Raw genomic sequence first — 25,043 nt, 5'->3', positions numbered from 1 at the left:
AAATATCCTATAGGACTTCCCTGGGTGGTGCAGTGGTTAAGAATACGCCTGCCAATGCAGGGGACACGGGTTCAAGCCCTGGTCCAGGAAGATCCCACATGCCACAGAGCAACCAAGCCCGTTCACCACAACTACTGAGCCTGTACTCTACAGCCTGCAAGCCACATCTACTGAGCCCATGGGTCACAACTACTGAAGCCCATGCGCCTAGAGCCCATGCTCTGCAACAAGAGAAGCCACTGCAATGAGAAGCCCACGCACTCCAACAAAGAGTAGCCCCCGCTCACTATAACTAGAGAAAGCCCATGCGAAGCAACAAAGATGCAACGCAGCCAAAATTAAAATATATATATTAATTAATTAAATTTTTAAAAATCCTATAATCACAGGACAGGCTCCTGCAACAAAGAATTATCAAGCCCCAAATGTCAATAGTGCCAAGTTTAAGAAATCATGCTCTACATGGACTTTAAAGACAGATTCTCTTGATATATTAAGGGGCGGCAGAGCGGGGAGCCAGGTTGCAAAACAGTATGATGTATACTATAGTGCAAATATTTGTAAATATTTTATAAATCAGAGGTAATAATAATTAATTCAATGAGTATTAAGTTTAAAAGAAAATCTCATAGAATATTTAACCCAACTGGCAAAAGTAATATACTCTATTTCTAAGCCTGGCTTACCATATGACTCTTAAATCCCCTCATCTCTGTCTCTAGCCAGATGCAGAGTGTAAATTTGAAATTTTTCAATAAACTGAATAATTTTCTAGAAAAAAACAGAAATTACCAAAATTGAAAGAAGATATATCAGTAACAATGTAAAAATATTAAAAGGATGTTCCAAAATTGTCTCCACAAAGAAACACTAGACCCAGTTTTATAGGTAAGCTCTTTATTCCTTCAAAGAGCAGATAATACTCTTGTCATATAAATTATTCCATAACATAAAAAAGGTGAAAAACTCCCCAGTGAATCATACAAAAGTAGCAAACTCCTGATACAAAATTTGCCAAAATAGAATGAGAAAGAAAATTATGTCTGTCTCTCTTATAAATATGGATTCAATCATTTAAAATAAAGTTGGTGTTCACTGTAGCATTATTTCCAATATCCAAGATGTGGAAACAACTTAAGTGTCCATCAATGGAAAAATGGATAAAGAAAATGTGGCATATATATGCAATGGAAGATTATGCTGCCATGAGAAAGAAGAAAATCCTGCCATTTGCAACAACATGGATGGACCTTGAAGGAATTATGCTAAGTGAAATAAGTCAGAGAAAGACACATATCTTATGATCTCACTTATATATAGACTCTAAACAAACAAAAAAACAAAAAACAAAATTGAATTCACAGACACGGAGAGCAAACTGGTGGTTGCCAGAGGTGGGGTTGGGATGTGCACGAAATGGGTGAAGGGGGTCAAAAGGTACAAACTTCAAGTTATAAAATAAGTAAGTCATGAGGCTATAACATACAGCATGGTGACTATAGTTAATAATATTGTATTGTATATTTGAAAGTCGCTAAAAGAGTAGCTCTTAAAGGTTCTCATCACAAGAAAAAATATTTGTAAGTATGTGCGGTGATGGATGTTAACTAGACTTACCATGGCCATTATTTTGCAAATCATCTGAAACTAATATAATGTTATCTATCAGTTATAACTCAATACAAAATAAAATAAAGTTGGCATACTTATAATTCAGTAATTCACAAAATTCAGTAAGTCAAACAAAAATATATCCAGTCAAATCTAGGAAAATGTTTTTTAAAAACTGGCCAAATCAATTTATTGAAAAAATGCTACAGTGTTTAAGACGAGATGTATTTTTAGTATCTTTTTTACTGTTATAATTAAGATACAATATTATATTAGTTTCAAATGTACAGCATAGTAATTCAATAGTTATAAATTATGAAATGATCACCACAGTAAGACCGGTTACCATCTATTACTATACAAAGTTGTTACAATATTATTAACTATATTCCCTATATGGAAATCTTACATTACTTATGTACATTTGAATCTACGTATACCACTTCTAATTACTTCTAAAATGAGATGTATTCATGTAAGTTATCAAATACTGGAACTTGAAAAAAAGCTCTAAGTCTTTTGAAACAAGTACAGAAAAGATATTTAATAAAACTCAGCATTCAGTGTTGGTTTTATAATATGTACTTTAAAAACTGTTAGTAAACTAGACCAAGAAGGATATTTCAAGCCCCTAGCAGAGTGCCTACAATGTTGGAAGTATTCAATAAATGATTATCAAATAATTGCATAAACAATGATTCCTTCATTTGATACAGAATATTTACCTTAAAGCAAGAGCAATTTTTTCTTCACTTTATGGTGAAAACTCAGAGGCATCTCCTTATCAGGATTAGGGAAAAATTGCTCACTCCACTGTTATTTACCTCTGAAATAAGTTTTAAAATGAAAGGTATAAACAGCAATTTTAAAAAGAGAAGACAAAATTGTTATTATTGACAAATGATCTGACTGTCTCTCTGGAAATTCTTTATCCTCTCCACATCTCTTCTTCCATCTTTCTCCTCTCTATCCTGTCCCTCCTTCCCCAAATACACATGCACAGATAAATCAGGCAGGACAGAAAGAAAACCATTCCAGCCCATCAATATTTAAAAGTCAAATCTTTAACACTGTATTCATTTGCAGTCCTTTATCGTGGGCTTTCCATTAGTGTCCCCAAAATTGCTGCTGTTCTTCTGGGACAGAAAAATGCCTTCCCATCTCAGTTCTGTCATTATTTTTTTGGTACTGAACAGGTCTGACACTGGAATTATTTCTGTTGCTTTAAACTAGTGACTTGAAAAGCACAGGCTACGACCTGCTAGGAAGAGATGAGGGTCTTCCTTCTGAAAACTAATCCAAAAATGCAAGTCCTTTCCTTGTCACTACAGGAGAATAATTTATAATTCTAAATACTTTCATTTTACACTCCACAAATCCTACCAAAGAACAAACGCTTTAATAACTCCATTATGCATGATTTTTTTTTTTTTTTCGGTATGCGGGCCTCTCGCTGTTGTGGCCTCTCCCATTGCGGAGCACAGGCTCCGGATGTGCAAGCTCAGAGGCCATGGCTCACGGGCCCAGCCGCTCCGCGGCATGTGGGATCTTCCTGGACCGGGGCACGAACCCCTGTCCCCTGCATCGGCAGGCGGACTCTCAACCACTGCGCAACCAGGGAAGCCCTATGCATGAATTTTTATACCATTTTGTTCATCACCAATTCGCTGTTATCCATGAGTCCAAATTCCACTGGAAGGTTGTAACAGTTTTGGGGGGTTTTTTGGGGGTTTTTTGTAACAGTTTTTTTTTTTAAAAAGTTTGAGAACTGATACTTTAAGAAATTCATATCTTTTATGTCTCATAGTAACCAAGAATAGAATCTGAAGCACTATGGCAGTTGAAGTGAACCAATAATAATTTTAAAAGCAGATGCCATTGAAAATATTGAAAACGGTTAAGAATACAATTTCCAGTCTGCCATAAAGCAAATGATTTAAGACTCCATCATTTAAAAGATTTTAATGTATTTTGTTATTAGACTGAGTTCACAAACGTTTTATTAGTTTTCCAAATGTTTTATGTTCACTATACAAAGAAGCAAAAATATTTGGTAGCTTAATAAGCATTTTAAAGCTTCAATCTATCTTAAATGTAGCTTTCTTTTGAAAAACAATAAAGCTAACCCATGGCATGGGAATTCAATTAGACTATTTCACAGGTAATGGTTTCTTATCTACTGGTGCAATCACGCATCAAACGGAGTTTTTTCAGAGTTTACTGAGCCATTTTTAATTGTTTTTCCTGAAAGTCAAACTGAAGGCTGTTATAAGAAGGAATGATGTACCTCCCCGGGCACATTTAAGTGATTTAGAGCAGTATACAACATTTTCAGCTAAAGAACTCTTCTTAGGTTTCTCACTCATTTAAAATCTGGGTTTACAGTTCTAAATGTTCTGCAATTAAATATATCTATACATACCTATACATATATATGTACATTCATATATAAATACATGAATATTCTGGTAGATAGTCTTATAGTGACAATAGTATTTCACATTCTTAAAACCAATTTCTTTTAGAAAGCTAAAAATGTTCCCAACTTGTAATGATTATATATATTATGATGTCTCAACATAATTAATTGAATTTAGTCATTAAGAATGTCAACTACAATCATACATGATCAAGTGGGATTCATCCCAAGTTCACAAGGATAGCTCAACATATGCAAATCAATGTGACACATCACATCAACAAAAGACAAAACCACATGATCATCTCAATAGATGCAGAAAAAGCATTTGACAAAACTCAACACCCATAGCCAATACAATACTCAACGGTGAAAAGCTGAAAGCCTTCCTGCTAAAATCTGAAACAAGGCAAGGATACCCACTCTCACCGTTTCTACATAATATTGGAAGTCCTAGTCATAGCAATCAGACAAGAAAAATAAAACATATCCAAATTGGAAGGGAAGAGGTAAAACTGTCATTATATACAAATGACATGATACTATATATAGAAAACCCTAAAGACTCCACACAAAAACTACTAGAACTGATATAAGAATTAAGCAAGGTAGCAGGATATAAGATTAACATATATTTAGTTTGCTTCCATGCCCTGGCTATTGTAAATAGTGCTGCAATGAACATTGGGGTGCATGTGTCTTTTTGAATTATGGTTTTCTCTGGTTATAGACTGATGTATATATACACCACTGATACTATGTTTAAAATAGATAACTAATGAGAACCTGCTGTATAGCACAGGGAACTATACTCAGTGCTCTGTGGTGACCTAAATGGGAAGGAAATCTAAAAAAGAGGAGATAGCTGATACACTTTGCTGTACAGCAGAAACTAACACAACATTATAAAGGAACTATACCCCAGTAAAAAAATAAATAAATAAAAAGTCTACAAATAACAAATTGTTGGAGAGGGTGTGGAGACAAGGGAACCCTTCTACACTATTGGTGGGAATGTAAGCTGGTGCAGCCACTATGGAAAACAGTATGGAATTTCCTCAAAAGACTAAAAATAGAATTACCATATGATCCAGCAATCCCACTCCTGGGCATATATCAGACAAAAAAAAGATATATGCACCCCTATGTTCATAGCAGCACTACTCACAATAACCAAGACATGGAAACAACCTAAATGTCCATCAACAGATGAATGGATAAAGAAGATGCGGTATATACATATACAATGGAGTGTTACTCAGTCATAAAAAAGAATGAAATAATGCCATTTGTAGCAACATGGATGCAACTAGAGATTATCGTACTAAGTGAAGTAAGCCAGAAAGAGAAAGACAAATACCATATGATATCCCTTATATGTGGGATCTAAAATATGACACAAATGAACCTATCTACAAAACAGAAACTGACTCATGGACATAGAGAACAGACTTGGGGTTGCCAAGAGGGATGGGGCATGGGGGAGGGATAGAATGGGAGTTTGGGGGTAGCAGATGTGAACCATTTAAGAAAGAATGGATAAACAACAAAGTCCTACTATATAGCACAGGACTATATTCAATATCCTGCAATAAACCACAATGGAAAAGAATGTAAAAAGAATGTGTGCATATATATGTGTGTGTGTGTGTGTGTGTGTGTGTGTGTGTGTATACACATATGTGTATATGTACATATAACTGAATCACTTTGCTTTACAGCAGAAATTAACACACTGTAAATCAACCATACTTCAGTAAAAATATATATATTAAAAAATGAATGTCAACTATATAGACTGCATCAATACTTAGAAATACATTTACAAAATGTAATGAGTGTAAAATGCAATGTATAGCATAGTATGGACATACTTACCAAAACTCAACCATGTAAAATTCAAATGGAAGGAATTCACTTGGGATGTGATGGGATGATCCCAGGCCTGAATGTCTAGAAACCAACATCTGAATTTCAATCTGTGCAACTACGGGTAAGACACCTAATCCCCCCAAGCCTCTTTGAGAGAGTTGGTTTGCTCAGCCATGCCATCCTTCAGGTTCCCACTTCTACTAGTGACAAGTGGTAGAATCGACAGACAAGGGCTGCTGCATATGCACACACCAAAGGCCTGAACTATAGCCTCACTCTTGGACGCTTCAGCACCCAAAGAACCACCGTGGTGCTGCCATCTGTTTTTCTACCTCTTCTGGTCCCTATGTGTAGCTTCAGCCTCATTTCTTAAGGCTTTCAAAATACACAAAAAACACAACATTTTATCACTCAAGGCCCCTGTTGAGCATCCTACAGCCTATCTTCTCCAGAATACATAGTCTGAATTCCTTCAAACACTTCTTCTACCTACAGTGATCATACAGTCTGTTTTTCCCAAGACAGTCCTAGTTTAACATTGTTTTTCCAGAATAATAATTATACCTTGTCAAAGTATAAAATTTTAAAAGTTAAAATATGCATTCAAACAAATATAGAATGAATATGTGGCAAATATTTTATTTAAATTATTAAGCAGAGAGGGAACAAATAACATGGTAGAGGACTTGGAACAGAGATGTTAGAATAAGTTTTCTAGTTAAGATATAAAACTGGTTAACACTGGGCTTCCCTGGTGGCGCAGTGGTTGGGAGTCTGCCTGCCGACGCAGGGGACACGGGTTCGTGCCCCGGTCCGGGGGGATACCACGAGCCGCGGAGCGGCTGGGCCCGTGAGCCATGGCCGCTGAGCCTGCGCGTCCGGAGCCTGTGCTCCGCAACGGGAGAGGTCACAGCAGTGAGAGGCCCGCGTACCGTAAAAAAAAAAAAAAAAAAAAAAAAACAAGAAAAAAAGCTGGTTAATACTCTAAGAGGCACTGAATAATAAATTTTGGGATTATCTTTTCTATTAGACAGAAATCTACAAAGTAGGTTTTGTCTTTTCCAGTAGTCATTTCCATTACTAATCAAACAGTAAATGGCAAAGTGAGATGCTATACCCTTCTAGAGAATCAAATAATCTTGGGCAGGCCTGATAAATTATGCCCCAGTAGGACGCTGAAAGGATACATAGTCTTTCTCTTGCTTTATTTCCAAGTTTTAGATACTTTTTTAATAGCCCCCTTTCACTCTCACACATATCCTAGTTTGGACAATAAATTACATGGCAACTAAAGTTATAGCATATCACTGACATATTTTTTACCTTCCTGGCTACCCTTCTATTGACATATTTTTTTAATACATCTTTGTTGGAGTATAATTGCTTCCCAATGCTGCATTAGTTTCTGTTGTACACCAAAGTGAATCAGTCATATGCATACATGTATCCCCATATCTCCTCCCTCTTGCATCTCCCTCCCACACTCCCTATCCCACCCCTCTAGGTCATCGCAAAGCACCGAGCTGATCTCCCTGTGCTATGCGGCTACTTCCCACTAGCTATCTATTTTACATTTGGTAGTGTGTATATGTCAATGCTACTCTCACTTTGCCTCAGCTTTCCCCCTCCCCACCCCCATGTCCTCAAGTCCATGTTTATCTTTTAGGATGTAGCATCCAGACCCCCCCAAAAAAATTTCTTTTCCACATGTGCCTTGAGCAGTGCAAGCTACAGAGGAATTATGACCTCTCATAATCTCAACACCATCTTGACACTACACATGGATAAACAGAAATCACATTAGTGGGCACCTGGTATTGTTAGCTTATGCTAAGCAACTGAAACCCTCAAAGTCTCCCTTATCTAGTCTACTCCTTTTGCAAATGTGATATTTTTCAAAATGCTGAATTCTCTTCCTGGCATATAACAATGTTCTTCTCTTTTGTATATGTTCTTCCAGTTGTGTATCTCCTTCTTTTATATCTTAATTAACATTGGAACTCTTCAGACTTCTAACATGCATTACTCGTGCTTAGTGAATATTGCTTATATGTTTTAAAGAACAAATTGATGAGCCTATCTCTCTGGAATATAAATTATGGATCCCAAATTGGTAAGCTCTAGAGCCAGAGCAATTATCACATCCCACCTAACGCCAGGCAAAGTACACCACACCCACCTAAAGAATAGCCTCATCCGGCACTGGCTCAGCACTTACCACCTGGCACCTGCCCTTGTCCCGCCAGGCCACGAGTCCAGCTTCCCACACCCCCCTGGCTGCTGCTTCCAGCACACACACTTCTGTGGGGTTTGCCTCCTAATGGTCACCCCAGCTCTGGTGCTTGATTAATTGTGTCCAATTCCTGGCCTTTGGTTCACTTCTCAACTCTTGATTAGTCAGCCCTTCCTGCAGACCCATGAATAACAAGTCCTTCTTGCATCAGACCTCAGGATACTACTTTCTGAGTCCTGCCCTTTCATACCTGCAGACAAGTTTGGTGTGGCCCTAGCTGTGCTCCATTCTTGACAACCCAAGAATATCTGCGGCAAGAAGAACATCACCAGCAACTGCCTCACTTAAAATTCAAGGTCATGAAGACTCCCACTCCCACCTTCTGTCACTTTCCATTTTGAGAGCTTCACCATCAGATGACCAAACAACTTCACCCCATCCTCATCCTCAACCTACAGAAAATAAGAGTCGTCCCCCAACTCTCCTGCGTTTCACTTTCCACGGTTTCAGTTACCCACGGTCAACTATGATTCGAAAATATTCAATGGAAAATTCCAGAAATAAACAATTGATAAGTTTCAAATTGCCATTCTGAGCAGCATGATGAAATCTCTCACTCTCCTACTCCATCCCGCCTCAGTAGTGAATCATGCCTGTTATATCCCACTGTACCTGCCACCTGCCCATTAGTGTAGGGGGAAAAACGTATACCTAGGCTTCAGTACTATCCATGATTTCAGGAATCCACTGGGGGTCTTGAATCGTATCCCCCACAGATAAGGGGGGACGACTGTAGGCTGTACCCTTTAGCTTATCCTCTAAGCCAGAAGCTGTCAAACTAAAGCCCACAGGTCAAATCCAGCCACTGCTTGATTTTGTAAATAAAGATTTATTGGAACACAGCCATATCCATTTGTTTGTGTATTGACTGTGGCTGTTTTCGCGCTGCAATGTCAGAGATAAGTAGTTGAGAAACACACGTAAGGCCCACAAAGCCTAAATATTTACTATCTGATCCTTAACAGAAAAACTTTGCTGACACTGTTCCCACTCCTTCAAAGGCCATCTTGAATGTCACCTCCTTGTATGTTCTTCAGTACACCACCCCCTGCTAGGTGGAATTAATGGCTTTGTCACTACTATGTCCACAGCCCTTTATGGATCCTCTATAAAAGCAATAAACATTTTGTATGATAACTGTTGATTACAGGTCTCTCTCCCTAATGGAAGCACTTATCTTCAGGGGTAGGACCATATCATCCCTAAATGTCCAAGACCTGCCTAGTACAGCATCTGACCTACAATGGTTAATCATAATTTGTGACTTATTTTGTATTACTAAACAGCTGTGTCCAAGGCACTGTAATAAGCATTTACAGTCATTCTTTTTCATAACCTTCACAATCACCATCGTAAGAAAACTGAGGCCCTGAGAGGTTAAGTAGATGGCCAAAAGGACAGAGTTCATAAGGGGTAGACAAATGGTGGAACTCTGATTTCTCTGAATCTGGTGGCCGAGTTCCTGACCCCTAGCCTATATAATTAATGTTTATTTAATAAACCTTCTGGTAAAAAAAAAAAAAAAAAAAAAAAAAAAAAAAAAAACCTCCTGGTAAAGTCACTATTAGCTCCTTATTCTAAATAGTTGTAAACTCAATCAAAAGTAAGAGCTAGAGGCTTTGTGCTTACGTTACTCATGTTTACTAAAGTGAGATTCTAGAACTCTTTGGGAAGCTGCAATATTTGTGAGAGTGCCCTGCGAATGAGGCTGCCTGCCATTAGATTTGCCCTGTTCTGTGGTCACAGCAGCATCCCTATCCCTGGTAACTGTGTAAGCTGTAACACAGCCGGGGAGTCCAGGAAGGTATAGGAAAATGTACATGGGTGGATCACCTCTTCAGGTCACAGAAAGGATCTGCAGTCATGGAAATAAGCTGCATCAATAGTCCTTTTGAAATAATATATCAGAAAGGAGAAAAGGGTACACATCCCATACTTTCAGAATCATAGGGGGGCAATGACCACCCAAGCATTGTACACAGGAATATACTGTTTACCACAGATTAAAGGTTCTAGATGCAATGAACTTATTAACTTGTAGACTTCTATTCAGTATAACAGACAATCCCCAAAGATTTATGGCCTGTTTTACATTAAAGAGTTTTATAACTAACTCAGCAATCTTATAATACTTCTTTATCACACCACCTATAAACGTCCTAGATTCTTAAATGTTCTTTCAACTAGTATTAACATCTAACTGGTTCCTTCACTAATTAATGAGTTAAATAAAATTAATGACACATCTTCATTTCATTATTTCCTGGAAATCATTATTTTACCTCTTTAAAAATTATACTTTACAAATATGTGAAAGAGTTCACATTCGCATGAAGAGGTTCAACTGATAAAACACAAAGATCTCAGGTCACCTTTAAAAAAAGAAATCCGTCTATTATTTAACTTTCCCTGGTGGAAAATCTATGTCTTTTTTCAGTCTTCTAAACTGAAGAATGCTTAACTGTCCTCTAGACATCTTTTAAAAGGTACAGTTATCATTGATCTAAGATAATTCAACACCAGGAAATTACACTGGGAGCATTCTCAGTCTGATGGAAATTACTCATGGACTAGATAAAGCTAAATAAAAATAAAATTTCACAGTTGTTCATATCACACCGTGTTGTATTACAGGTAAATTCAAAGGTTGTATTTTCTCCCTCTATTTATAGCTGACATGAAGTATTTTCAACTAAATTTAGTAACTTTTGCCTTTGAGAAAACAGTGTTAACTCCAGCAATTACTCCAGAGCCTAGACATATAACTGCAATACCAAAGGTCTGGTCCTTCAGAGAACACTGTCCCAGGATGGCTTCACAAGATCTCCTGCCTCATTATATAAGATTACTCAGCAATGGCTAGCTGGCCAACTTTTATACAGAGGCTGAGATTTTCAATGGGGCCAACCTGCACGATGGGAACTAAGCAAGGCTGAAACAAGGGCAAGTTGTTCCTGGGCACTCAAGATGCAAATAACATGACATCTCTTTATTGTAAATGTGTAGATACAACTCAGTTGTGTCCACTCCAGCTCCAACCCACCACAAAAGGCTAGAAGGCAAATATGCTAGTTAATTTTCAAGCCTCTCTCCATGAACTTTGTACCTTTCAACATCCCAGGGTTTATGGGATGTTGGGTCACAGGGAAGGGCCTGTGACTCAGCCTGTGTGGTCACCAGTGACCTGCTGCTGGCCCAAGCCAGGATCCATTTACATTGGAGGCCTCGAGGCCCAGTTTGGCCTTGGGGACCTTTGCCTCCACTCTCAGTAGGCTCACCATGCAGCCATCATTCCTCCCACCTCAGTGGCACTAAGCGCTCAAAGATTCCCACCTGTCTCCATTCCACCTGGCAGAATCCTCACAACTCTCCTGGATGGATGCTTCTCCCTTCAACCCTTGAAGTGTTAAGTCTTCAATCCCCTTCCCGTCCAATCAAGCCATGTTAATCTTCTAAATGGGCAAAAAGCCCTCAAGAACAAGCCCACACTTAGCCTACCTGGCCTCTCAGGGTGAGAGTATTCTACTTTCACTTTGGAACACACAGATGGTAAACTATAAGATGCGGTGGGGTATTGAGGGGATGGGTGGGACAGAGATGAGGAGCTCAGAGCACAAGGAAAGACTGGCCCAGCCTGGGATGGGGAGGTGGGCTGGGGGTGACGTCTCACGAAGAGGCTGCAAAATCTCTCATTGCTCTACAGTGTAAGCCTACACTCAGGAAAATAAGTTATTTCCCAATAAGTTGTTCAAATCCACGCTCCTCTACATAATAGCCATATGTCTCTGGGCAAGTTACTTAACCTCAATTTCCTCATCGGAAAACACGGTTAACAATGGTATGTATCTTATATGGTTGGATACGAATTACATAGTGATCATTCAATAAATCTTGATATTATTAATATCTAGAATTATGATTACTATTTTCTGCCATAGTAAATTCTCAATAAATTACCACCTTACATTGGGTGTACCACTGTATCCCATTAGAATGGAATTACAAGCATGACTGAAGCTGAGACACCTTGAGACAATGTCTCTAACGCCTGAGAAGAACAGCTAAATCTCAAAAAAATCCTTAAAGGGAAAATCTATGCAATGGAATTGTGTCTGAGAATGAATGTTGTCTCAAAGCCTCATGTAGAAGTGTGGCTAGAGCTGGGCAACTTGGCAACATGAGGGGTACACAGATCTGGAAATTCTATCGTGCTGTTCTTCCCTCTGAGCCCACAGCATGTCATATGTCTAAGCAGGCAGCTTATCTCCTGCTAGGAAATTCTGCATTTAACCTTGGTTTGCACAGTGCACCCATGGAAAGAATTTATGCCCTACTGGGGGCCAGAGTAATATGAGTGTTCAAATGCATTACCTACAGTGCCATGATGTTAGATTATAAGCAACGTACATTTAAAGCACTTGGCTGAAAAAGAACATGAAAGAAAATCTAATACGGCAGGATCATAGGAAGCAAGGGAATAAGTAATAAGAGAGTCCAGAGACTTGTAATGGGGCCAGGGAGGCAGAATCTGCAGGTCATAATAAGGAGTTTGGACCTTATTCTAGGGAAGTGAGATATGATCATGTTTTCATTTTAAACAGATTACTCTGGCCACAGTGAAGACAATTATTTTTAGTGTGGTAAAATTAAATATAGGGGATTCAACAGAAAACTACTGCAGAAGAACAGGTGACAAATGATGCTGACTTAGATTAGAATGGTGACAGTGAGAAACGAAAGAAATGGATGGATTCCAAAGATATTTAGGAGGTGCTAATAATGATAGTTCAAGGAGGTTAAGAAAGAGGGAAAAGCAAAGCCAACTGCCACGTCTCTGGCATGAACAACTGAGTGGGGGGTGCCAACCATTTACTATTAGAGAGAGTACTGGAGGAGAAGCATTTGGGAGAATATCCCATTTGAACTGATGAAACCTGAATATTAAAAATGATACATCCAAGTAGAAATCTCAAGCAGGCAAACCAATATTCAGAAGAAAGCTTGGTCAAACGTTTTGGAAGTTCTCAATATAAAAATAGCAATTGAAGCCATGGAAACAGGTGACATTGCCTGGGAAGAGAATACAGAGTAAGAAGAGCAACAAGACAGAAGCTTGAAGGAATAGAGGAAAAGGATAAAGCAAAGAAGACTGTGAAAGAGAAGAAAGCCAGGAGTTCTCACCCTGTCAGCCTGTGCTACAGAGAACAAAAGGAATCTTATTCTGTATCTACAAGGATGTAATGATGGGGACATTAGGCCAGGGAGAGGAGGGGAGGAGAGGATGCCATATGGAGCAGGTGGGGGCATGTGTCAGAGTAGGACACAGCTCCCTCCACATACTCACTCCCTACTCCATCCTGCCCCAGTCCCCTCAACTAGCTGGGCTGACAAAGGGGATTGTGCTGGCTGCTCTTCTCTCCATGTGGCTGCACTCGGCCTAGATCTGTCTGGCTGACCCACATTCCTCTGGGTCCACGTGACCAATAAGGGAATAGAAGTGAGTAGGGAAAGGCCTGCACCCTCCAGGAGAGAAGGTGGTGAAGGTTGTAACTCCTTTCCAGGCCTTCTCACTAATCACTCATCAGAATACCATTTACCCGATTCTTAGAAACTACATTTTAATAAGATCCCTGGCTGATTGGTATGTACATTAAAGTTTGAGACATAGTGATCTATAGTAAGGGTCGGTAAACTTTGTAGAAAATGAGGGTAAATATTTTAGGTTTTACAGGCTGCGTGGTCTCTGAGAAGACTACCCAACTTCTTTGCTGTTGTCTAGCAAAACAGACCTAGATGATCCAGAACAAATGAGGTGTCTGTGTTCCAATAAAAGTTTATTTATGACACTGAAATTTGAGTTCTATATAATTTTTACATGTCACATGCACAATAAAGAAGAGTTGTTCTAGGAGGATTCTAGAAAATTTGTAGGTAAGAGTGTTGGATGACTCCATAAAACCTAGAGAGTAAAGGAGACATACAATTTTAAAAATAAGGTCCTTTGTGAAGATTATGTTTATTCTATATCTAAATAAAACTTCAGCGTTCAACTTTACATAGTCATCACCCAGACAGAGTCCTATGCAGATGTAACCTGGCCTCACACATAAAAACTGAAGAGCTAGAGCTATTTTGAGTATTTTGAATAAACATTTCTTATTTGCAGAAAAAAACTGCCCTACTGTTCAATGGTGACTTGGACATCCACAAGTTCTTGTAGGCATTTAAACCCAATATTTCCTTCTTAGGATTAATTTTATGAGTTTTCTGCTTGTTGGTTTACCATTCTTTCTCTACGCCTAAATCTTTACAAATGGGTAGGAGGTTCATGTGAAATGCTTGTGTTATATGTTAAGTAGGGCTGTACTCCCAGATGAAAGACAGATTTCTAAAGATGACCCATTCTTTACTGAGAGAAATAAAATCACCAGAATTTCCCTCTCATCAAATTGACTGAGATATTTTTCTTAATATTTAAATTGCTCTGCCTCAAAACGGTTTCCTATTTTTTTCCATTCTTAAGTCATTAGTGTTCTTGGCATCTCACAGTACATCAGCCCACTCAATGCACTCCTCTTGGATTTCTTTTAATCATATCTTGCCAAAAGAAAAGTGGAAGACTGAAACTTTTCATTTCATCTTAAAAGTCATTTGATATTAAGATCAAATAAAATTCCACCTACTGGCTAAAGTCCCTTCCAAATGCTGTTTCATCCACTCTTTTCCAAATGTTTATGGTGCATATATCTAAGTCATACAAAAAGTTCTAACATTTTAAAACATATATTCTATGTATTACAAGGCAGTAAAATTTAAGCATCTTTTAAGAATCTAAAATTATTCAAAGCAAGAGCCAGTCAAAATCTGCAGCCATGTCTCACATTTTTTCATAACCCCCTTTTTAAAAGAAATTAACTGTTTAGTATTGAAACATTAAAATTTTAAACATGAGAATATGTATGAACTTTAGAAGATTTAGTTATTCACTCAACTCTTAAGAAGAAGAGATGAAGTGTCTTCATGGCTTCAGTTTCTTTTTGGGTACATAGAATCCTAATGATATCTTCTCCCAGAAAGTATGAGGAGTTGCTACCTTTCTGTGGCATAGGAGAGCCAAGAAGAACGTCAGAAATAATAAAGACTAATTAAAGAGGGATACTGTTTCTCTTCCCTTTAGACTTACAAAGCAGAAAAAAAAAAAAAAACCCAATAAAACATGACTCCCACCTTGAAAGCAAGAAAAAGTTGGATAATTAATAAAATCATGATTTGCCTTAAGCTCATCAGAGAGCCGAGACAGCAAGGCAGACAGGTGAACTAATTTTCACTTCTCTGAGGAGAGGCCAGATGCACAAACTGCTTCACCTGTGGCAAAGTACAGCATGAAGAGGTGACCACCTTAAAAGAGGATAGTGAGGAAACAAGTAAATTTTAAGGAATTCTTCATTCTTTCAAGGGTAGGCTAGAGTGATGTTGAGATCCCTGGTTAATCCTGACACAGGAAGTCCCGTTCTGTCAAAGCTCTTCCCACCCCATCCCAGCCCCGCCCCACCAGCCCTCTGGGCACACAAAGTCCCACCCACTTTCCCTTCTTGAAGAGGACCCTTCTGAAAGTGAGAGCCAAGAAGTGTAGGTCTCTGGGGATTGGGGCGGGGCGTGTTCCCACCTCAGAGCCCAGACAAAGGTTCATCGCCTCTGGGCTGGGATGGAAGCCAACAAGGCTTGCCCTTACCTGGGGCCCAGGCAAAGGTAAATTCTGAGGGCAGAGGCAGGAAGCCCCCTTCAAGCCCACCAGTAACCATGTGCTGGCACAGATACCAATCTACCACTGTGGTTGGGGTGCAGTAGTACAGGGCAACCACCCGTCTGATCTCGAGCAAAGGATCACTGCTGCTGAGGGAAGCTTAAAAGCTATAGCTGCTGCCACTGGGGATGGGCCAGGAAATCCCCCAGGGTCCAGGCTTCTGTTTTGGCACACAGTCAGCTACCACTGGGAGAAGACCAGGGAGCTCACTCCTGCCTTCAGCTCACCACAGATACTGGGCAGAGCTTGAGGTACCATATGGGGGATAAGAATGATGAAAAAGCCCCACTCCTGAGATCTCTGCACCCAGGATCTAAGTGAGGCTGAAGCAAGAGAAGTGAGAACAGCCCATCACCATTTTTAACCTCCCACCAAATAACCAATAATGGCAGCATACAGTGTGGGAGGTGTAAGAGCATAGAAAGAAACCCTTTTGTGTCACAGGCGTTCATAAGGGTGAATTGGGAACACTGAGAAAAACCCACTCACCCCAATAAGAATTGCAACCTCAGGTCAGTAAAGCAGATGCTTTTTCCAGTTCCCAGTCAAGTTCATCACTTTTAGCAGACAAAGCCACGGGTTTTAACTCCTACCTCCCACCCCAAATCAAATCTACCCCCTCTGGCAGCAAAGCTACTGGTTGTCCCATCTAGCCCCACATTCTTGCTGCTTCAGCTGTTCAGGTGAGGGGGTGTGGCTGGATAGAAATGGAAGGCTGCCTGATTCAGCAAATAACAATAATAATAACACAGGCTATCCAGTTAAATTTAAAATCCAAATAAATAATGAGTAATTTTTTAGTATAAGTATGTCCCATGCAATATGTTAGACATACTTACTAAAATAATTACTTGTTGTTTATCTGAAATTCAAATTTGGGCAACGTGTATTTTATCTAGCAACCCTAGGATTATTGTGAGAGGGAACCTCACACAGTAAGGCCACATAAGCCTGCTGTTCTTATGTTAAATTCTCTCATTTTCAAGGATAAACTCTTCTCAATTTGTTGTCTGCTTTTGGTCAATTTCTAGTGCCCTTAAATGGATATCTTGGGCAACTTTTTCCAGTTCTGTACTTGTTCTGGCAGAAAGGGATCACCATGATCTTCAACCTGCCATAACTGGAAACTGACCTCCCTTAGTTTATAAGTATTAATATTTTTAGAAAATTTTAGTTGGTCTCAGCTATGCAAAGAGAATAAAGCAACAAAAATGTTAGTTCTCTCATATTTGGAGCCAGGTTTAAGGGTAGCATTCTCAGATCGTTAAGAAGGGTCCACAGAGAAAGCTCCAAGAGAAAGTTAACTGTGGAGAGGGCCAGGTTTCTTGCTCAGTTAATTTCACTTTCCCACAGTGAGGTGGCCCTTCTGGGCGCTTTGCCAGTGGTGAACATCACAACTTTGCGGTAGTGAAGAGAGACTCTTCACCAACATGAAGAGTCTTGGGAAGGTCTGAACTCAATAAAAGTGCAGTATTAGGCACTAAAGTAGGAAACAGGCCAGCCCAAAGATGGTTCAGGGTGCAAGGACTGGTGGGAACAATGACTGGCTTTGAGCTTCATTCCTTCCACTTTGGTTTATCACTGAACAAGCAAACAAATGATGCAACAGTACATACAAGGTCAAGAATTTATGATACTGTGTACGGATGCAACTCCCCTGCAGCTCTCTTGTTCCCCAAGAAAGTGCATCTGAGTTTTAGTGTTTTCAGCAGCCTGCATGGGTCAAGGGATGCTTGCCTGGGATCCAGAAGGGCCAAGAACTGCAGATTCACCTTCTTTGCCTCATTTTAGACCTGGGAGCTTGCACTGGGGGTTGGCAGGACACATCGGCACCAGCACTCAAGAGTATACCTTATTACCATGTGTCAAGTGAGCTACAATGCAGGTTCAGGTTCCAAATGTATCACTGCTTGACAGTAACATAACACAGCTATTAGCACTGACAAAGCACTTTGTATAGCATAGCTACTGCCATGTTTTATTCCTTGCTGTGCCATTGGGCTGTCGGTTATTTCCACAGAGCAGGCCTGGCAATGACCTTCCACAGTGGAAGGCAGATTTTTGAGGTCAAAACCAGGCTTTGCCACTCATAATTCGTGGACCTTTGGTCTCCTTAGCTGCAAAAGGAAATGCAAAGCATTACATATGCCTTGAAGCCCTGTTGAGAAGGTTTCCTTAAAATTAAGCATCAGTTTCATTCCTTAAACATTTCCCCATTTTGCCTCTATGTACCTCCAATTCTTTCTCCCCACATCACTAAGAGTAGAATACTCTTTCAATATCCCAGATCTGCTCATTTTGCTCTCTTAACACATGGATCAGCTCTCTTAGATCCTTAGCACCATGCTTAGCATAGTGTTGGCAATAAGTAATAATACCTAATATTCAGTGAGCTCTTACTATCCACCAAGCACTGCTCTAAATACTTTACATGCAATGACTCATTCAATTCTTAAAACAAGCAAATAAAAAATAGTATGCACTATTATTATCTCAACTTTATGGCTGAAGTAGGTGAGAAACAGAGAAAGTAACGTGTCCAAAGTGACAAAGCTGGTAAATGTCAAAGCTGGAATTCAAGCCAAGCAGTCTAGATCTAAACTCCTGTACTCTGACAATTATGTCCTATTGTCTCGTTTTGAATGAAAGGAACATGAAGAATGACTTCATAAAATAAACAGGTGAAATTCACCATCGCATTCCTCAGATCAAAGCAGTACTGTATTTTGTACAAGTGCATTTTTAAATGCAACACTTCATTTAAACTCCCCCAATGGAAGGAAGATTTTATTTATTCTCCTAGATAATTGTAAGAAGATTAAAGTAGATGCACTAACTTGAAATAAAGCTCCTAGTAATAATAAAATTTAAACAGAAATAAATTCACATTTAGTTTCCCATTAAATGTTACACGGGTTTGCTAGCTAACGTGTCGAGTGTACTGTTTCAGTTATATCCCCCATTTCCTGCATTTCAAATAAGAAATCACAGCAACTGGCACTAATTTGTTATCTATATCAAGGCTTCTATTCTCCAACCAGCTACTAATAACTTCAGTTTTTACAATGCCTTTCAACATAGAAATTACCTTCTTATATACTATCTCATCAATCTTCAGAACAACCCTATGAGGTGGGCATTATAATTCTCATTTTAGGATGAACTGAATGGCAAACAGAGAGTTTAAACAATGTTTTCAAAGTCACACAGCTTGTTAAGTGGCAGAATACAGATAACCCTCAAACCAGACTCCAAGCATAATCCCTCTCCTATTGCCCTAAAGCTAGACAAAAAGAGAAACAGCTTTCAACCCTATTAAATTCTGCCCCTGGTGGACCCATTGACTAAAACTGGGAATAATATTTATAGTTAAATTAGAATGTGTTTGTTGCAGGGCCCAGTAGTAAGACCAGGTAAGAATCACAGGATTGAAGATGTATGAAGCAGAGCCCATATTCAAATCATGAATCACTTGGTTTACCGCATACAATTAGCACACACACAGGTTAATCAAAGTAGAAAAAATAGAAAGGGGGTCACGATCTACTCCAAGGAGAAGTGTGGGAAGCAGGTGTCTCAGGACGAGCAGGGGTCCCTGGTCCGGCTCTGGGTCTCCCGACAGGCATGAGCAGGAAGTGGCTCTCTGCTCCAACAGCATCCATCTGGAACAGCTCCAGCAGCCTGGAGTCAGTCCTACAACCAAGGGCCTTCAGGTTACTGGGCTCAGTGGTCTCATTTGAAAGGGTCTGCCAGTAGGGGGTAAATGTTACTCACCAGGGAGTCTGGCCTCTATCAATTGCCCCTCCCGTTCCAGTGAAGTTTTCCCAAGGATGTTACTACACAAGTTCCTTATCTAAAGTAACACTCTTAATCTATCACTCACAGTCCTAGACTGGATGTTTCAAAACAACTAGTGTAGAAGTCACATTGGCCTCTGTGACTCCATCTTGAATTTAAGTAACATAGCTTGAATCCTATCAGTTTCACACAAGATGAGTAGGAATCACAACACAAAAGAAATCACATCATAACAAAGAAACTTGTCTCTGAAGAGCTCAAATACTTTATGCTCCATTAATCTTGCATAATGTCTCTACAGCTGACAAAAGGCAAGACTAAAATGTGGACAGTAATCGTCCTCTCAGTCCTAATGCCAACAGCCCATCCAGCCCTCAGCTCTCTGATTCCCCAGTCGCGTCATAGCTGGGCAACTTGGCCTGGGCTTTATTTGCCTTCAAGTCACAGAACAAAAAGTAAAAAGTTGAAAGCAACTTCCTTGTTTCCAAGGCTCTGGGGGAACTTGGCTATGTTTAGGAGTCACTTTAATGCTGCAAAAAGAGCAAAGTGGAGGCAAGATCACAGATGATGAAGCGATCTATTGAGTTCTTCCCCTCACAAGTGGAGCAGCTCTGGGCAAATGTCGTGACCTCCTCTATGGCTCAGAGTCTTCATCTATTACAAAAGGGAGAAGGCATCTAGGTCAGGTGTCCACAAACCAGTGCCTGAGAGTCAAATTCTTTCTAACGCCTGTTTTGTGAATCAGATTGATTGGAACACAGCCACATCCATCCATCACTTATCGTCTGTGGCTGCTTCTGTACTACAAAAGCAGAACAGAGTACTTGTGACAGATACCATCTGGTCTGCAAAGCCTCAAATACTTACTGCCTGGGCCTTTATAGCAGAAGTCTGGCAACCGCTAAGCTAGTTCATGCTCCAGCCTTCTCCCTCCAATCCCAAATCTCTGGATATGACACAATATGAAAAACATATTTGAATTCTGTAATAGTCCTCAAAAATGAGAAGGGGTATTCTTGGGTACATAAATTTCTGAGGACTCCCTGAAGGACAGAAGGCAAATGGGAGTAGAAAGAAATGGTACATACAAGAAAGGGACAGATGCAGAATGGCCAACTTCAAAAAGTCTACAAATTATAAATGCTGGAGAAGGTGTGGAGATAAAAGAACACTCCAACACTGTTGGTGGGCATAAAGATTGGTGCAGCCACTGTGGAGAAGAGTACGGAGGCTCCTTAAAAAACTAAAAATAGAACTACCATATGACCCAGCAATCTCACTACTGGGCATATACCCTGAGAAAACCATAATTCAAACAGAATCATGCACCCATGTTCATAGCAGCACTATTTACAATAGCCAAGACATGGAAGCAACCTAAGGGTCCATCAACAGATGAACGGATAAAGAAGATGTGGTACATAGTTACAGCGGGATACTACTCAGCCATAAAAAAGAATAAAATAATGCAGCAGCATGGATGGACCTAGAGATAATCATACTAAGCGAAGTAAGCCAGACAGAGAAAGACAAATATCCCATGATATGGCTTATAGGTAGAATCTAAAATAAATGAACTTATTTACAAAACAGAAATAAACTCACAGACATAGAAAATAAACTTATGGTTACCAAAGGGGAGGAAGGGATAAATTAGGAGTTTGGGATTAAAATATAACTAACAAGTTCCTACAGTATAGCACGGGGAACTATACCCAATATCTTGTAATAACCTATAACAGAAGAGAATATTAAAAAAGAATATATATATATATATATTTTTATATGTATAACTGAATCACTTTGCTGTACACCTGAAACTAACACAACACTGTAAATCAACTGTATTTCAATTAAAATTTTAAAAAATAAACTAGAGAAACAGTAAAAATATCAGTGGTTGCTACAGGTTAGGGGAGGGAGAGTGAATAGAGAAGCACACGGGATTTTTAGGGCAGTAAAACTATCCTGTATGACACTGTAATGTTGGATACATGACATTTTGCATTTGGAAAAACCAACAGAATATGTACAACACAAAGAGTGAACCCTAATGTAAACTATGGATTTTAGTTAATAAAATTATGTACCAATATTGGTTCATCAACTGTAACAAACGTACCATACTAATACAAGATGTAATAATAGAGGAAAATGTGTGGAGAGAGGAAGGGTGGGGGAGAGGTATATGGAAACTCTTTAATCTCTGCTCAGTTTTTCTGTAAACCGAAAACTATTCTAAAAAATAAAGTCTATAACTTAAAAATAAATAAATAAATAAAAGAAGGGACAGCGTGGGAGGCGGGAGTGACTCCAAGGAAGGCCCAGTTCACAGGAGCGGGACAGAGAGGACAGACAGAGGGCAGCCAGCAGTGTGGCTGGTTAGGAGCCTGCCCCCCACACACTCCACCATGCTGGGCTGAGGCAGCAAAGGCATCGGCCCCAGACGGGGCAGGAAGACAGGTCCATGAGTCAAGGCAGTAGAACAGCATCCCAGGGAAAACAGGGGGATTGCACTCCCAGGAGACTAGCTGCTGGCACAGTCTACCCACCAGTGTCACAAAGAGATGAAGCATCCACAGGGGAGTCAAGAGGGAATCTTACTTACAAGATGAATTCAGCCAAACATTGACTAACATTTGAGGAAAATCAGCACAATGACTAAGAGACCCCACGTATAAGCACCACCTAAGGCCTGACTAAACAGTGTTACTAAAGCAAACAGAACAAGACTTTAAAGAACAACTTAAAATAGATAAAGAACTCTTTGAAATAAATAAGACAGTGGCTCTATAAAAAAATCGGCAAAGGATACGAACAAACGAGGTAATTCACAAAACGGGAAACACAAACAGCGATAAATACATCAAAATGTTCTAATTCTTACCAGAAGTCAGCAAAATTCAAATTCAAACAACAATCACTGACTATGCCGGTCCCCAGCCTCCCTCTGCCCTGCATCAGATCAGTACACTTTGAGAGAATGACAATAACTATCACTGAGGGAAAAGGGGTAAGTACTCATACCCTATTTGTAGAAGTGTAATTTAGATCAGCCTATTTAACATTAAATATGCCTATTTCCTTTAATCTAGCAACTCTACTTCTTAGTATCTACCAGAGAGAAGTATTATTACATGTACAGAAAGATGCACAAACATGAATATTCATGAAGCTGTTTAAATAAGGAAAAGTTAAAGTGGCATAAATTCCCATCAGTAACAAATCATTAACAAACTCACACATGCAAGCTAAGAAATATTCTGCATTCTATGGAACACTGACTCCAATACTAATGGATGTGAGCTCCTGAAGGACAGTGGCTTTTTTTTTTTTTTTACCTTATTCTCTCGCCCCTAGAACAATGTCTGTCATCTACAGGCACTGAAAATTTACAGAAGAGTTAAATCTGCATGAATGTGCCTTCTGTGCCTTGGGAGGCTGACATAGATGGGCTGCATCAACAACTCTCTAGCTCTCCAGCTTCCCACTATATTCAGCCAACAAGGACCTCCCTCCAAGATCAGAGGGGCTGCATAACAAAATGCCATGGGTTGGGTGACTTAAACAACAGACATTTATTAGCACACAGTTCTGGAAGCTGGAAAGTCAAAGATCAAGGTCCAGCAGGGTTTGGTTTCTAGTGAGAGCTCTTTTCCTGGCTTGCAAGATGGCCACCTTCTCACTGTGTGCTAGCATGGCCTTTTTGCAGTGCCTGTGTGTGCAGTGAGAATGAGCAAGCTCTTTCATCTTCTCTTATGAGCACGCTAATCCCATCATGAGGACCCCACCCTTATGACTTCATCTAACACTGATTACCTGCCAAAGGCTCCATGTCGAAATACAGGCACGTTGGGGGTTAGGGCTTCAACATATGAATTTGGGGATATACAATGTTTAATCCATAACAGAGAGGGAGGAGGGAGAGGGAAGGATTATTTTCCTGGCTGTCTTCCTATGGAATCCGTGCATACTGACTGCCTCCCTCCACTGAAAATCTCGGTCGTCTCTCGCTCTCTCTCTCTCCTCTCTCCCGCCATCCCCACACCCCATCTCGCTCACCCCCTATAACTCTTCTGTCCCGGTCTAGAGATGACAACAATGCTCCCATTATTACTCATCTCAGGGTACTGCACTGTCCCCTACGGTCTCCCTACACCCTGGCCATGAAGTTCAGGTTATCAAACTCTCCTGAAATTACTGAATTTTATTTGAGCCATTTATTTTCTGTCAGGATCCAGAGTGAAATGATAGATTGACATGGTTAGATGTCTAGAGCATATTACTAAGTGAAGAATGCAAGTTTCAGACCAATGCACAGATAATGACACAGTTAATGTAAATATATATGTAAGAAAAACTAAATATTTCTATATGTATATATGTGTATATAAATATAGAGGAACAGATATGAAAGGATACACACTAAATTGATAACAGCTATTATGTCTGAGGAGAAAACAGATTGGGGAGGTGAACAGGGAAAAGGAATCAAGGGGAAATTTCAATTTATGTACATTGTTAAAATTTTTAATGAGTATGCACTTATTACATGCCTAATTAAAATATCGTAAGAGAAAAACATACATGAAGGACATAAAATGTTCATACTTATATTTTTTAAAAGTATAACAATATTTACATTGTTATGCTTAACAATAACAGGCATAACAATATTTCTTTTAAATGTGTACATCAAAATATCAGTAACAGTTATCACTGGACAGTAATATTACATGTGATTCTTGTTTTTGTTTTTTCCTTTCTGTCTTCAACGTTTCCTGAACTGAAAATTATATGACTTTTGCAATTAAGAAATGCTTTATATCATAAACTGGACAAATTAAATTGAGAGGATTAGATTAGAGGACCTCGAATGTTGCTCCCAGTTCTAAGTTCTAAACTTGGATATTTCACTTAAAAAAACACAAAATTATCAAAATAGCACAAAGCTACAAGGAAATCAGAGGTTTGACCAAGTGATGGAAAGTTTGAGGAGAATGAATAATAATGGATGAATATTCACAATAGGAAAACAAAGAGCAGGGCCACTGACAGGAATGGAAGACCCTCAGTCTAGTGTATGAGTGGGGCTGGGAAGAGTATTCCAGGTGGGGACCTGGATGAATAAAGACCATGGCCTCCTCTCTGTTGGTAAGGATTCAGGTATCAGGGCCTGGTGGACGTCATGTGGAAAGGGCACACGTAACAGCAGGGGAAGGAGGGAAAGAAGAATTTAGATGGTG

The 25,043-nt window shown here is 39.5% G+C and overlaps 1 long non-coding RNA gene across 1 annotated transcript in view; it reads right to left on the bottom strand.

The window, feature by feature from the left end:
* LOC136794168 (uncharacterized) overlaps positions 1-22,746 on the bottom strand; it is a 242,267-nt gene extending 219,521 nt beyond the window's left edge. Inside the window, exon 1 of the long non-coding RNA XR_010840540.1 lies at positions 22,685-22,746. This is a non-coding gene — a long non-coding RNA (uncharacterized lncRNA). The remainder of the gene's footprint in view (positions 1-22,684) is intronic.
* Between the last annotated feature and the right edge of the window lie 2,297 nt (positions 22,747-25,043).

The sequence above is a fragment of the Kogia breviceps genome, chromosome 4 (assembly GCF_026419965.1).
Source record: "Kogia breviceps isolate mKogBre1 chromosome 4, mKogBre1 haplotype 1, whole genome shotgun sequence".
NCBI lineage: Eukaryota > Metazoa > Chordata > Mammalia > Artiodactyla > Physeteridae > Kogia > Kogia breviceps.
Note: the sequence above shows the minus strand (reverse complement) of the source record. Positions and strands in the feature narration are given on the sequence as shown.